Source organism: Pongo abelii, chromosome 19 (assembly GCF_028885655.2).
Source record: "Pongo abelii isolate AG06213 chromosome 19, NHGRI_mPonAbe1-v2.0_pri, whole genome shotgun sequence".
In the NCBI taxonomy this organism is placed as follows: domain Eukaryota; kingdom Metazoa; phylum Chordata; class Mammalia; order Primates; family Hominidae; genus Pongo; species Pongo abelii.
In genome coordinates this window covers 34,220,110-34,233,646 of record NC_072004.2, presented here as the reverse complement: position 1 = coordinate 34,233,646, position 13,537 = coordinate 34,220,110, and positions in this window count along the sequence as shown.

Here is a 13,537-nt window from a genome sequence, read left to right as displayed (position 1 = left end):
CACACAGAGAAACAGAGTCATACAGCAGAGGCATGGAAACACACCGCCCCCAGGCAACCCCTGAGGCTGCGGGGTTCTGCTCTCGACGAGAACGACCCTGGGGTGAGAGAACAGCCCAGGGGCACGCAGGCCGACCTGTCCTCGAGATGACGGCGGCACGACTTTTGGGGAGACTCACCCCAACAGCGTCCGGGCAGGCCTGAGGCTGGGATGCCGTGCTGCTTCTCCCGGACTCCGCCTGGGGTTTCCTCATCCTGGTCGGCCCTTTGCGACTCCTGGCATCCGGAGACGTTCCCGTCGACCGCGTGGAGAGGTCCGACCGGAGCCTCAGAGCCCCGCCACCCAAGCACTGCCACGGAGGGCTCCTGCTCTGCCAAGCCTCAGGGACCGGTTTCTAAGACAACCGTGGGAAGCACTGTGACGGCAGAAGCCGCTCGCGCCTCGCGCATGCGCATTGGCTGGACCGACTCGCGCTCGGCTCCTGGCAGTCAGGCTGCGTCCCCTTTAAATAATGCCCCCGCTGCCCGGCTGCAGCGAGGCTCCTGCTGCAGCCGCGGCGGCGTGTGGATACGGGGTCCAGCTTGGGACGCCGTGGGAGATGGGGCCGCCGGTGCCCTGTCTCAGGGCCAACCCCCAGGAGTCCCGCCCTCAGGATCTCCTTGAGCCGACTTCCACGGAGGGAAGGGGAGCTTCAGGCCGCCTGCTGTGTTCTGGGGACTCCCGTTCAGATCCGATTTTGGCCCCCTCCCAGTGAGATAGGATGGGCTCAGCACATCTGGTGAGGCAGGCAGGGCCTCGCTGCAGCCCAGAATGATCCCATAGGTCTCAAGGCGTAGCGTCAGCTGAAACTTCACTGATCCATCAGCCCTCTGCCTCCCTCCTCCTTCGAAAGAGCAGTGGCCTGCTCCGCTTCTAAAAGCCCTGGGGCTCCGGAAAGCCGACCGCGCTTTACAGGACACGTGCAGGCAGGAACAGGGGCGAATCCGAGGTGGAGACCATGTGACCACGCGTGGCACTGGCGTATCCCACAGCAGATGGTGTGAATGTGTGTCACCGGAGGCATACCGGGAGACGGCGAAACAAACGGTGGTGTCCAGGCATGTGCCAGTGGAAGGGGGGAACAAGTGACCTTTCGGTCAATGCCAAGGGAAATCAAAGAACACCTGGGGCTCGGTGGGTGGGGGGCCTGTGCCTGACCCAAGCCAGGTTTTCCAATGCCTATCAGAGGAGCAAAGAATCTTCTGCAGAATTCGCCCCGCCCCCAACCCTCCTCCTCCCTGGTAGCCCTGACGCAACTTCCCCTGCACCCAGCCCCAGCCCCAGCCCCAGCCCCAGCCCCAGCCCCAGCCCCAGCCCAGTCCCTCTGGTTCCCTGACAAGAGAAGATCAAGGGAGTCAGTTTGGGCCACAAGATCAAGGGAGTCAGTCCACCCAGGAGCAGAGGAGAGGATGTCCCTCAAGAATGAGACAGGAAGTGCAGAGGAAATGCGACACCACCTGTCCTAGAAGACAAGGCCAGTCACGGTCGCCTAGCGCTCATTCTAGGCAATCCACCCACCCATGAGGGGAAACATGGAGAACAAGGAAGCTTCCCTGTCTGAGACACGTATGGAAGCCAAGAAATCCAGGGTCATGAGACCTGCCCAATGAAGCAGAAAGTCGTTTGGAGAGAGATACCATCATGACACGGATCTGCAGGAAGTGTGTCCCTGACGGACTGGGAAGTCATCTTTGTTGAAGACATTTGGCCAGAGCGAGAGGCATCCAGGCCCCTGAGAAACAGGTGAGGCAGAGCAAGAGGGAGGATAGAGCAGCGGCCAGAGCCCCGGCAGGATACAGCGCCGTGCCACCACCACGGGCATAAGGGGAGGGCTTCCAAAAGGGTGGCTTGTCCAGAGAGGCCAGCGTTCCAGTGACAGTGACAGGGATTGTTGCCATCTCCCATTCCCGGCTTCTTCTTCTACACGGTATGGTGGTGTGGCTTCATTTCTCAGAGAAGAGCCGTGAAAAGGTATAACCATCTTCTCTGATGTGGTTCTGCTTCCCTACTGCGGGACAAAGAGCTCCTGTGGGGCTCTTTTCCTTGGTTGCTGTGTGGTCATCTTGATCTTAGAAAAGAGGCAGCTCATGATGGGGATGAGATTTCAATTGCTCCGGGACCGATGCATCTCCTCACGTGGGCTAGGCCTTCACACACCCAAAGCGGATCCGCGGCGGCGAAAACGATTGACAGCCGGCCTCATGACCCAGGCAGAGACGCAGAAAGAGGCTGAGCAAAGACAGGCCGACATGCCAGAAATCGCCTTGTGCTGCACAGGGCACATTCAGCCAAAGACACACACGCAGAGGGGCACGCACACACTAACCGACAGAGAGAGGGAAAGAAAGACACAGAGACTGAGAGACAGAGAGAGAAGAGAGAATGGGAGACACACACACACGCGCGCACACATACACGCGCACACACACACACACAGAAACAGAGTCATACAGCAGAGGCATGGAAACACACCGCCCCCAGGCAACCCCTGAGGCTGCGGGGTTCTGCTCTCGACGAGAACGACCCTGGGGTGAGAGAACAGCCCAGGGGCACGCAGGCCGACCTGTCCTCGAGATGACGGCGGCACGACTTTTGGGGAGACTCACCCCAACAGCGTCCGGGCAGGCCTGAGGCTGGGATGCCGTGCTGCTTCCCCCGGACTCCGCCTGGGGTTTCCTCATCCTGGTCGGCCCTTTGCGACTCCTGGCATCCGGAGACGTTCCCGTCGACCCCGTGGAGAGGTCCGACCGGAGCCTCAGAGCCCCGCCACCCAAGCACTGCCACGGAGGGCTCCTGCTCTGCCAAGCCTCAGGGACCGGTTTCTAAGACAACCGTGGGAAGCACTGTGACGGCAGAAGCCGCTCGCGCCTCGCGCATGCGCATTGGCTGGACCGACTCGCGCTCGGCTCCTGGCAGTCAGGCTGCGTCCCCTTTAAATAATGCCCCCGCTGCCCGGCTGCAGCGAGGCTCCTGCTGCAGCCGCGGCGGCGTGTGGATACGGGGTCCAGCTTGGGACGCCGTGGGAGATGGAGCCGCCGGTGCCCTGTCTCAGGGCCAAACCCCCAGGAGTCCCGCCCTCAGGATCTCCTTGAGCCGACTTCCACGGAGGGAAGGGGAGCTTCAGGCCGCCTGCCGTGTTCTGGGGACTCCCGTTCAGATCCGATTTTGGCCCCCTCCCAGTGAGTTAGGAAGGGCTCACCACATCTGTTGAGGCAGGCAGGGCCTCGCTGCAGCGCAGAATGATCCCATAGGTCTCAAGGCGTAGCGTCAGCTGAAACTTCACTGATCCATCAGCCCTCTGCCTCCCTCCTCCTTCGAAAGAGCAGTGGCCTGCTCCGCTTCTAAAAGCCCTGGGGCTCCGGAAAGCCGACCGCGCTTTACAGGACACGTGCAGGCAGGAACAGGGGCGAATCCGAGGTGGAGACCATGTGACCACGCGTGGCACTGGCGTATCCCACAGCAGATGGTGTGAATGTGTGTCACCGGAGGCATACCGGGAGACGGCGAAACAAACGGTGGTGTCCAGGCATGTGCCAGTGGAAGGGGGGAACAAGTGACCTTTCGGTCAATGCCAAGGGAAATCAAAGAACACCTGGGGCTCGGTGGGTGGGGGGCCTGTGCCTGACCCAAGCCAGGTTTTCCAATGCCTATCAGAGGAGCAAAGAATCTTCTGCAGAATTCGCCCCGCCCCCAACCCTCCTCCTCCCTGGTAGCCCTGACGCAACTTCCCCTGCACCGAGCCCCAGCCCCAGCCCCAGCCCCAGCCCCAGCCCCAGCCCCAGCCCAGTCCCTCTGGTTCCCTGACATTCGTTTGGGCCACAAGATCAAGGGAGTCAGTCCACCCAGGAGCAGAGGAGAGGATGTCCCTCAAGAATGAGACAGGAAGTGCAGAGGAAATGCGACACCACCTGTCCTAGAAGACAAGGCCAGTCACGGTCGCCTAGCGCTCATTCTAGGCAATCCACCCACCCATGAGGGGAAACATGGAGAACAAGGAAGCTTCCCTGTCTGAGACACGTATGGAAGCCAAGAAATCCAGGGTCATGAGACCTGCCCAATGAAGCAGAAAGACGTTTGGAGAGAGATACCATCATGACACGGATCTGCAGGAAGTGTGTCCCTGACGGACTGGGAAGTCATCTTTGTTGAAGACATTTGGCCAGAGCGAGAGGCATCCAGGCCCCTGAGAAACAGGTGAGGCAGAGCAAGAGGGAGGATAGAGCAGCGGCCAGAGCCCCGGCAGGATACAGCGCCGTGCCACCACCACGGGCATAAGGGGAGGGCTTCCAAAAGGGTGGCTTGTCCAGAGAGGCCAGCGTTCCAGTGACAGTGACAGGGATTGTTGCCATCTCCCATTCCCGGCTTCTTCTTCTACACGGTATGGTGGTGTGGCTTCATTTCTCAGAGAAGAGCCGTGAAAAGGTACAACCATCTTCTCTGATGTGGTTCTGCTTCCCTACTGCGGGACAAAGAGCTCCTGTGGGGCTCTTTTCCTTGGTTGCTGTGTGGTCATCTTGATCTTAGAAAAGAGGCAGCTCATGATGGGGATGAGATTTCAATTGCTCCGGGACCGATGCATCTCCTCACGTGGGCCAGGCCTTCACAAACCCAAAGCGGATCCGCGGCGGCGAAAACGATTGACAGCCGGCCTCATGACCCAGGCAGAGACGCAGAAAGAGGCTCAGCAAAGACAGGCCGACATGCCAGAAATCGCCTTGTGCTGCACAGGGCACATTCAGCCAAAGACACACACGCAGAGGGGCACGCACACACTAACCGACAGAGAGAGGGAAAGAAAGACACAGAGACTGAGAGACAGAGAGAGAAGAGAGAATGGGAGACACACACACACGCGCGCACACATACACGCGCACACACACACACACAGAAACAGAGTCATACAGCAGAGGCATGGAAACACACCGCCCCCAGGCAACCCCTGAGGCTGCGGGGTTCTGCTCTCGACGAGAACGACCCTGGGGTGAGAGAACAGCCCAGGGGCACGCAGGCCGACCTGTCCTCGAGATGACGGCGGCACGACTTTTGGGGAGACTCACCCCAACAGCGTCCGGGCAGGCCTGAGGCTGGGATGCCGTGCTGCTTCCCCCGGACTCCGCCTGGGGTTTCCTCATCCTGGTCGGCCCTTTGCGACTCCTGGCATCCGGAGACGTTCCCGTCGACGCCGTGGAGAGGTCCGAACGGAGCGTCAGAGCCCCGCCACCCAAGCACTGCCACGGAGGGCTCTTGCTCTGCCAAGCCTCAGGGACCGGTTTCTAAGACAACCGTGGGAAGCACTGTGACGGCAGAAGCCGCTCGCGCCTCGCGCATGCGCATTGGCTGGACCGACTCGCGCTCGGCTCCTGGCAGTCAGGCTGCGTCCCCTTTAAATAATGCCCCCGCTGCCCGGCTGCAGCGAGGCTCCTGCTGCAGCCGCGGCGGCGTGTGGATACGGGGTCCAGCTTGGGACGCCGTGGGAGATGGGGCCGCCGGTGCCCTGTCTCAGGGCCAAACCCCCAGGAGTCCCGCCCTCAGGATCTCCTTGAGCCGACTTCCACGGAGGGAAGTGGAGCTTCAGGCCGCCTGCTGTGTTCTGGGGACTCCCGTTCAGATCCGATTTTGGCCCCCTCCCAGTGAGATAGGTTGGGCTCACCACATCTGGTGAGGCAGGCAGGGCCTCGCTGCAGCGCAGAATGATCCCATAGGTCTCAAGGCGTAGCGTCAGCTGAAACTTCACTGATCCATCAGCCCTCTGCCTCCCTCCTCCTTCGAAAGAGCAGTGGCCTGCTCCGCTTCTAAAAGCCCTGGGGCTCCGGAAAGCCGACCGCGCTTTACAGGACACGTGCAGGCAGGAACAGGGGCGAATCCGAGGTGGAGACCATGTGACCACGCGTGGCACTGGCGTATCCCACAGCAGATGGTGTGAATGTGTGTCACCGGAGGCATACCGGGAGACGGCGAAACAAACGGTGGTGTCCAGGCATGTGCCAGTGGAAGGGGGGAACAAGTGACCTTTCGGTCAATGCCAAGGGAAATCAAAGAACACCTGGGGCTCGGTGGGTGGGGGGCCTGTGCCTGACCCAAGCCTGGTTTTCCAATGCCTATCAGAGGAGCAAAGAATCTTCTGCAGAATTCGCCCCGCCCCCAACCCTCCTCCTCCCTGGTAGCCCTGACGCAACTTCCTCTGCACCCAGCCCCAGCCCCAGCCCCAGGCCCAGCCCCAGCCCCAGCCCCAGCCCAGTCCCTCTGGTTCCCTGACATTCGTTTGGGCCACAAGATCAAGGGAGTCAGTCCACCCAGGAGCAGAGGAGAGGATGTCCCTCAAGAATGAGACAGGAAGTGCAGAGGAAATGCGACACCACCTGTCCTAGAGGACAAGGCCAGTCACGGTCGCCTAGCGCTCATTCTAGGCAATCCACCCACCCATGAGGGGAAACATGGAGAACAAGGAAGCTTCCCTGTCTGAGACACGTATGGAAGCCAAGAAATCCAGGGTCATGAGACCTGCCCAATGAAGCAGAAAGACGTTTGGAGAGAGATACCATCATGACACGGATCTGCAGGAAGTGTGTCCCTGACGGACTGGGAAGTCATCTTTGTTGAAGACATTTGGCCAGAGCGAGAGGCATCCAGGCCCCTGAGAAACAGGTGAGGCAGAGCAAGAGGGAGGATAGAGCAGCGGCCAGAGCCCCGGCAGGATACAGCGCCGTGCCACCACCACGGGCATAAGGGGAGGGCTTCCAAAAGGGTGGCTTGTCCAGAGAGGCCAGCGTTCCAGTGACAGTGACAGGGATTGTTGCCATCTCCCATTCCCGGCTTCTTCTTCTACACGGTATGGTGGTGTGGCTTCATTTCTCAGAGAAGAGCCGTGAAAAGGTACAACCATCTTCTCTGATGTGGTTCTGCTTCCCTACTGCGGGACAAAGAGCTCCTGTGGGGCTCTTTTCCTTGGTTGCTGTGTGGTCATCTTGATCTTAGAAAAGAGGCAGCTCATGATGGGGATGAGATTTCAATTGCTCCGGGACCGATGCATCTCCTCACGTGGGCCAGGCCTTCACAAACCCAAAGCGGATCCGCGGCGGCGAAAACGATTGACAGCCGGCCTCATGACCCAGGCAGAGACGCAGAAAGAGGCTGAGCAAAGACAGGCCGACATGCCAGAAATCGCCTTGTGCTGCACAGGGCACATTCAGCCAAAGACACACACGCAGAGGGGCACGCACACACTAACCGACAGAGAGAGGGAAAGAAAGACACAGAGACTGAGAGACAGAGAGAGAAGAGAGAATGGGAGACACACACACACGCGCGCACACATACACGCGCACACACACACACACAGAAACAGAGTCATACAGCAGAGGCATGGAAACACACCGCCCCCAGGCAACCCCTGAGGCTGCGGGGTTCTGCTCTCGACGAGAACGACCCTGGGGTGAGAGAACAGCCCAGGGGCACGCAGGCCGACCTGTCCTCGAGATGACGGCGGCACGACTTTTGGGGAGACTCACCCCAACAGCGTCCGGGCAGGCCTGAGGCTGGGATGCCGTGCTGCTTCCCCCGGACTCCGCCTGGGGTTTCCTCATCCTGGTCGGCCCTTTGCGACTCCTGGCATCCGGAGACGTTCCCGTCGACGCCGTGGAGAGGTCCGAACGGAGCGTCAGAGCCCCGCCACCCAAGCACTGCCGCGGAGGGCTCTTGCTCTGCCAAGCCTCAGGGACCGGTTTCTAAGACAACCGTGGGAAGCACTGTGACGGCAGAAGCCGCTCGCGCCTCGCGCATGCGCATTGGCTGGACCGACTCGCGCTCGGCTCCTGGCAGTCAGGCTGCGTCCCCTTTAAATAATGCCCCCGCTGCCCGGCTGCAGCGAGGCTCCTGCTGCAGCCGCGGCGGCGTGTGGATACGGGGTCCAGCTTGGGACGCCGTGGGAGATGGGGCCGCCGGTGCCCTGTCTCAGGGCCAAACCCCCAGGAGTCCCGCCCTCAGGATCTCCTTGACCCGACTTCCACGGAGGGAAGTGGAGCTTCAGGCCGCCTGCTGTGTTCTGGGGACTCCCGTTCAGATCCGATTTTGGCCCCCTCCCAGTGAGATAGGTTGGGCTCACCACATCTGGTGAGGCAGGCAGGGCCTCGCTGCAGCGCAGAATGATCCCATAGGTCTCAAGGCGTAGCGTCAGCTGAAACTTCAGTGATCCATCAGCCCTCTGCCTCCCTCCTCCTTCGAAAGAGCAGTGGCCTGCTCCGCTTCTAAAAGCCCTGGGGCTCCGGAAAGCCGACCGCGCTTTACAGGACACGTGCAGGCAGGAACAGGGGCGAATCCGAGGTGGAGACCATGTGACCACGCGTGGCACTGGCGTATCCCACAGCAGATGGTGTGAATGTGTGTCACCGGAGGCATACCGGGAGACGGCGAAACAAACGGTAGTTTCCAGGCATGTGCCAGTGGAAGGGGGGAACAAGTGACCTTTCGGTCAATGCCAAGGGAAATCAAAGAACACCTGGGGCTCGGTGGGTGGGGGGCCTGTGCCTGACCCAAGCCAGGTTTTCCAATGCCTATCAGAGGAGCAAAGAATCTTCTGCAGAATTCGCCCCGCCCCCAACCCTCCTCCTCCCTGGTAGCCCTGACGCAACTTCCCCTGCACCCAGCCCCAGCCCCAGGCCCAGCCCCAGCCCCAGCCCCAGCCCAGTCCCTCTGGTTCCCTGACATTCGTTTGGGCCACAAGATCAATTGAGTCAGTCCACCCAGGAGCAGAGGAGAGGATGTCCCTCAAGAATGAGACAGGAAGTGCAGAGGAAATGCGACACCACCTGTCCTAGAAGACAAGGCCAGTCACGGTCGCCTAGCGCTCATTCTAGGCAATCCACCCACCCATGAGGGGAAACATGGAGAACAAGGAAGCTTCCCTGTCTGAGACACGTATGGAAGCCAAGAAATCCAGGGTCATGAGACCTGCCCAATGAAGCAGAAAGACGTTTGGAGAGAGATACCATCATGACACGGATCTGCAGGAAGTGTGTCCCTGACGGACTGGGAAGTCATCTTTGTTGAAGACATTTGGCCAGAGCGAGAGGCATCCAGGCCCCTGAGAAACAGGTGAGGCAGAGCAAGAGGGAGGATAGAGCAGCGGCCAGAGCCCCGGCAGGATACAGCGCCGTGCCACCACCACGGGCATAAGGGGAGGGCTTCCAAAAGGGTGGCTTGTCCAGAGAGGCCAGCGTTCCAGTGACAGTGACAGGGATTGTTGCCATCTCCCATTCCCGGCTTCTTCTTCTACACGGTATGGTGGTGTGGCTTCATTTCTCAGAGAAGAGCCGTGAAAAGGTACAACCATCTTCTCTGATGTGGTTCTGCTTCCCTACTGCGGGACAAAGAGCTCCTGTGGGGCTCTTTTCCTTGGTTGCTGTGTGGTCATCTTGATCTTAGAAAAGAGGCAGCTCATGATGGGGATGAGATTTCAATTGCTCCGGGACCGATGCATCTCCTCACGTGGGCCAGGCCTTCACACACCCAAAGCGGATCCGCGGCGGCGAAAACGATTGACAGCCGGCCTCATGACCCAGGCAGAGACGCAGAAAGAGGCTCAGCAAAGACAGGCCGACATGCCAGAAATCGCCTTGTGCTGCACAGGGCACATTCAGCCAAAGACACACACGCAGAGGGGCACGCACACACTAACCGACAGAGAGAGGGAAAGAAAGACACAGAGACTGAGAGACAGAGAGAGAAGAGAGAATGGGAGACACACACACACGCGCGCACACATACACGCGCACACACACACACACAGAAACAGAGTCATACAGCAGAGGCATGGAAACACACCGCCCCCAGGCAACCCCTGAGGCTGCGGGGTTCTGCTCTCGACGAGAACGACCCTGGGGTGAGAGAACAGCCCAGGGGCACGCAGGCCGACCTGTCCTCGAGATGACGGCGGCACGACTTTTGGGGAGACTCACCCCAACAGCGTCCGGGCAGGCCTGAGGCTGGGATGCCGTGCTGCTTCCCCCGGACTCCGCCTGGGGTTTCCTCATCCTGGTCGGCCCTTTGCGACTCCTGGCATCCGGAGACGTTCCCGTCGACGCCGTGGAGAGGTCCGAACGGAGCGTCAGAGCCCCGCCACCCAAGCACTGCCACGGAGGGCTCTTGCTCTGCCAAGCCTCAGGGACCGGTTTCTAAGACAACCGTGGGAAGCACTGTGACGGCAGAAGCCGCTCGCGCCTCGCGCATGCGCATTGGCTGGACCGACTCGCGCTCGGCTCCTGGCAGTCAGGCTGCGTCCCCTTTAAATAATGCCCCCGCTGCCCGGCTGCAGCGAGGCTCCTGCTGCAGCCGCGGCGGCGTGTGGATACGGGGTCCAGCTTGGGACGCCGTGGGAGATGGGGCCGCCGGTGCCCTGTCTCAGGGCCAAACCCCCAGGAGTCCCGCCCTCAGGATCTCCTTGAGCCGACTTCCACGGAGGGAAGTGGAGCTTCAGGCCGCCTGCTGTGTTCTGGGGACTCCCGTTCAGATCCGATTTTGGCCCCCTCCCAGTGAGATAGGTTGGGCTCACCACATCTGGTGAGGCAGGCAGGGCCTCGCTGCAGCGCAGAATGATCCCATAGGTCTCAAGGCGTAGCGTCAGCTGAAACTTCACTGATCCATCAGCCCTCTGCCTCCCTCCTCCTTCGAAAGAGCAGTGGCCTGCTCCGCTTGTAAAAGCCCTGGGGCTCCGGAAAGCCGACCGCGCTTTACAGGACACGTGCAGGCAGGAACAGGGGCGAATCCGAGGTGGAGACCATGTGACCACGCGTGGCACTGGCGTATCCCACAGCAGATGGTGTGAATGTGTGTCACCGGAGGCATACCGGGAGACGGCGAAACAAACGGTGGTGTCCAGGCATGTGCCAGTGGAAGGGGGGAACAAGTGACCTTTCGGTCAATGCCAAGGGAAATCAAAGAACACCTGGGGCTCGGTGGGTGGGGGGCCTGTGCCTGACCCAAGCCTGGTTTTCCAATGCCTATCAGAGGAGCAAAGAATCTTCTGCAGAATTCGCCCCGCCCCCAACCCTCCTCCTCCCTGGTAGCCCTGACGCAACTTCCTCTGCACCCAGCCCCAGCCCCAGCCCCAGGCCCAGCCCCAGCCCCAGCCCCAGCCCAGTCCCTCTGGTTCCCTGACATTCGTTTGGGCCACAAGATCAAGGGAGTCAGTCCACCCAGGAGCAGAGGAGAGGATGTCCCTCAAGAATGAGACAGGAAGTGCAGAGGAAATGCGACACCACCTGTCCTAGAAGACAAGGCCAGTCACGGTCGCCTAGCGCTCATTCTAGGCAATCCACCCACCCATGAGGGGAAACATGGAGAACAAGGAAGCTTCCCTGTCTGAGACACGTATGGAAGCCAAGAAATCCAGGGTCATGAGACCTGCCCAATGAAGCAGAAAGACGTTTGGAGAGAGATACCATCATGACACGGATCTGCAGGAAGTGTGTCCCTGACGGACTGGGAAGTCATCTTTGTTGAAGACATTTGGCCAGAGCGAGAGGCATCCAGGCCCCTGAGAAACAGGTGAGGCAGAGCAAGAGGGAGGATAGAGCAGCGGCCAGAGCCCCGGCAGGATACAGCGCCGTGCCACCACCACGGGCATAAGGGGAGGGCTTCCAAAAGGGTGGCTTGTCCAGAGAGGCCAGCGTTCCAGTGACAGTGACAGGGATTGTTGCCATCTCCCATTCCCGGCTTCTTCTTCTACACGGTATGGTGGTGTGGCTTCATTTCTCAGAGAAGAGCCGTGAAAAGGTACAACCATCTTCTCTGATGTGGTTCTGCTTCCCTACTGCGGGACAAAGAGCTCCTGTGGGGCTCTTTTCCTTGGTTGCTGTGTGGTCATCTTGATCTTAGAAAAGAGGCAGCTCATGATGGGGATGAGATTTCAATTGCTCCGGGACCGATGCATCTCCTCACGTGGGCCAGGCCTTCACACACCCAAAGCGGATCCGCGGCGGCGAAAACGATTGACAGCCGGCCTCATGACCCAGGCAGAGACGCAGAAAGAGGCTCAGCAAAGACAGGCCGACATGCCAGAAATCGCCTTGTGCTGCACAGGGCACATTCAGCCAAAGACACACACGCAGAGGGGCACGCACACACTAACCGACAGAGAGAGGGAAAGAAAGACACAGAGACTGAGAGACAGAGAGAGAAGAGAGAATGGGAGACACACACACACGTGCCCACACATACACGCGCACACACACACAGAGAAACAGAGTCATACAGCAGAGGCATGGAAACACACCGCCCCCAGGCAACCCCTGAGGCTGCGGGGTTCTGCTCTCGACGAGAACGACCCTGGGGTGAGAGAACAGCCCAGGGGCACGCAGGCCGACCTGTCCTCGAGATGACGGCGGCACGACTTTTGGGGAGACTCACCCCAACAGCGTCCGGGCAGGCCTGAGGCTGGGATGCCGTGCTGCTTCACCCGGACTCCGCCTGGGGTTTCCTCATCCTGGTCGGCCCTTTGCGACTCCTGGCATCCGGAGACGTTCCCGTCGACCCCGTGGAGAGGTCCGACCGGAGCCTCAGAGCCCCGCCACCCAAGCACTGCCACGGAGGGCTCCTGCTCTGCCAAGCCTCAGGGACCGGTTTCTAAGACAACCGTGGGAAGCACTGTGACGGCAGAAGCCGCTCGCGCCTCGCGCATGCGCATTGGCTGGACCGACTCGCGCTCGGCTCCTGGCAGTCAGGCTGCGTCCCCTTTAAATAATGCCCCCGCTGCCCGGCTGCAGCGAGCCTCCTGCTGCAGCCGCGGCGGCGTGTGGATGCGGGGTCCAGCTTGGGACGCCGTGGGAGATGGGGCCGCCGGTGCCCTGTCTCAGGGCCAAACCCCCAGGAGTCCCGTCCTCAGGATCTCCTTGAGCCGACTTCCACGGAGGGAAGGGGAGCTTCAGGCCGCCTGCTGTGTTCTGGGGACTCCCGTTCAGATCCGATTTTGGCCCCCTCCCAGTGAGATAGGATGGGCTCACAACATCTGGTGAGGCAGGCAGGGCCTCGCTGCAGCGCAGAATGATCCCATAGGTCTCAAGGCGTAGCGTCAGCTGAAACTTCACTGATCCATCAGCCCTCTGCCTCCCTCCTCCTTCGAAAGAGCAGTGGCCTGCTCCGCTTCTAAAAGCCCTGGGGCTCCGGAAAGCCGACCGCGCTTTACAGGACACGTGCAGGCAGGAACAGGGGCGAATCCGAGGTGGAGACCATGTGACCACGCGTGGCACTGGCGTATCCCACAGCAGATGGTGTGAATGTGTGTCACCGGAGGCATACCGGGAGACGGCGAAACAAACGGTGGTGTCCAGGCATGTGCCAGTGGAAGGGGGGAACAAGTGACCTTTCGGTCAATGCCAAGGGAAATCAAAGAACACCTGGGGCTCGGTGGGTGGGGGGCCTGTGCCTGACCCAAGCCAGGTTTTCCAATGCCTATCAGAGGAGCAAAGAATCTTCTGCAGAATTCGCCCCGCCCCCAACCCTCCTC